This window comes from Morone saxatilis, unplaced genomic scaffold, assembly GCF_004916995.1.
Source record: "Morone saxatilis isolate NCDOM2014 unplaced genomic scaffold, NCSU_SB_2.0 Contig4, whole genome shotgun sequence".
Lineage (NCBI taxonomy): Eukaryota > Metazoa > Chordata > Actinopteri > Moronidae > Morone > Morone saxatilis.
The window spans coordinates 5731393-5733561 of NW_023339984.1; positions in this window are offsets into that span (position 1 = coordinate 5731393).

Genomic DNA, 2169 nt, shown 5'->3' on the forward strand with positions numbered 1-2169 from the left:
TGTGTGTGAGAGAGAGAGAGACCCCCCTATACATGGCCTTTATTTGCATTATGAAAAAGTGGGTAGGCTTGTGAAGGTGGCCATCTCATATCCCAGCAAAACAGGAACTCACAGTCACAGGCAGTGAGTAATATTTAACCCTTTTGTTCTGGGGTCACACAGACTCCATTTCTGTATGTGTAATAGTATTAATAGTTACACAATCAACAGTTTTTTTTATGCTTTCCTTTTCATTTTTCTGACCTTACTGGATTGATAAAAGGTGACACACACACCCCCACCCACACACACACGCACACACATATTTTTGTTTGCCAAAAGACCATTGACAGACAAAGAAGAAATGCAGTTTGCTCTCCTGCTCAGTGACTTTTATTCAGGGACCCCAAAGAGGTCAAAGTCCCTGTTAGAAGCATTAAGCCTGTCATAAAACTCCTATAACAGAACGAGAGCTAATGGAAATCCACTGTATATTATATGTATTTAACACTGTACATAACTATGTCGCTCTCTGTGGCAGCCATCCTAAACTTCAGTTCAAAATCAGGTTTGGAGGCATTTTCTATTAAAGTTTGGAAAGTCATGAACAAAACAATGTTTTTATGAATGTTTTTGGGCAACTAAAGAGGGGCCTGGATCTCCATGACTCCAAATAGAACATTTAGGCTTTTAGATCTGAAACTATAAGTCAATAATTCAATAACTCAAAAATGAATCAGCTATTTCTTACTTGTATAACTGATTAATGGTTTCAGTATTTTTTGAAGACTGATAAACATCCTCTGCTTCCAGCTGTTCTTCCTATGATAATATATTCTACTTATAATTTCCGATAATAAATTAAACATGGTTGGGTTTCGGACTGTGATGGACATTTTTCACTGTTTCTTGGGTCAAACAACGTGAAATAACTTTTATTTATTCCTGTAGGGTACAGTGTGTGTGTTTCTGTACTCACTAGGGGATTTAGGCTGTTAGTGACCTTAACGGTATCCTTTCGTGACTCATTCTATGCTCCTATAATGTTCTCACAGGGGCCTGTAGTTTGACTTTGATGTAGTATTCCTCTACATTTTCTACGTTGCTGCTTCCCCTAATGAAATAACATGCAGCTGTGTCTTTTCACTGCAGGGCGAGGGCAGATACCACAGTCTGTTTTATGCTTCACCAGCTGATGACAGTTTGTTTGTAAGAACTGGTGTCCAGGGTGAAATAGTGCATAAAATGGAAGCCGAGGCAGTAAAAGCTGAAATAAAAGTTGTCTATAGCTCATCTTTTATCCTGTCTGGAGCCTAATTCTAGATTTGGAAGAAATAAAGGCCTACAATATGAATGGAGGGATTTCACACTCCACGTTGCCACCTAGTGTTCACTGTGATAAACTGATACTCAGATCATCTCTATCTACAAGCAGCTGATTTCACCCTCTGGGTTTTTTGAAAATCATTTTCTTTGTAATATGAGCAGGAGATGGGTCCCTGTTTGACTGTGGACCCATTTTTGAGAAACCTGTTTAATAGATAATGTTTTTATTACTGTAAATTGTAGGCTAATAACTGAAAAGAGTGGATCCATGGGAACATTTGCTGTAGCTTTTACTAAAAACAAACCCACATTATACCCTGAGATATTTGCAAAGTTAAATATAATCAGCTGTAGGATTTTAAAAATATTGTTATGTTTGTGTGATAGTGAGTTATTTTAGAATTACAAAATGAAAACAAGGGTTATTACAGTAACTCCTATCATGTATCTCTGTGCATTGTCCTTAAATACTCACTGTGTCCATAGACAATAACATCACTACTTGCAAACATATGGACATATGGTTTAACATATTCTAGCTGACTGGATCATGAGATCTACAAAGAGTAACTTCTGAGAAAGAACGCATTAAATAAAATATGTTTCTCCCAACTGCCTGTAGCTGTGTTTGTTATATGAAGGGTTCATTATAATACTTAATGATTCTGTCGGAGAATATAATACGGAAACAGGCTGTGCTCCTTTGTGCTACCTGACCCTCCGAGGGTCTGTCGTCACTTTCCAAACAAGGAAACCATATTCGCGCTAAACCAGTGCTGCTTTCAAATACTGTCGGAATAATGGCGACCAGATAGGAGGTATGGAAAAGAGCTCTGTACATGGTAGCGTGGCCGAGCGGTCTAA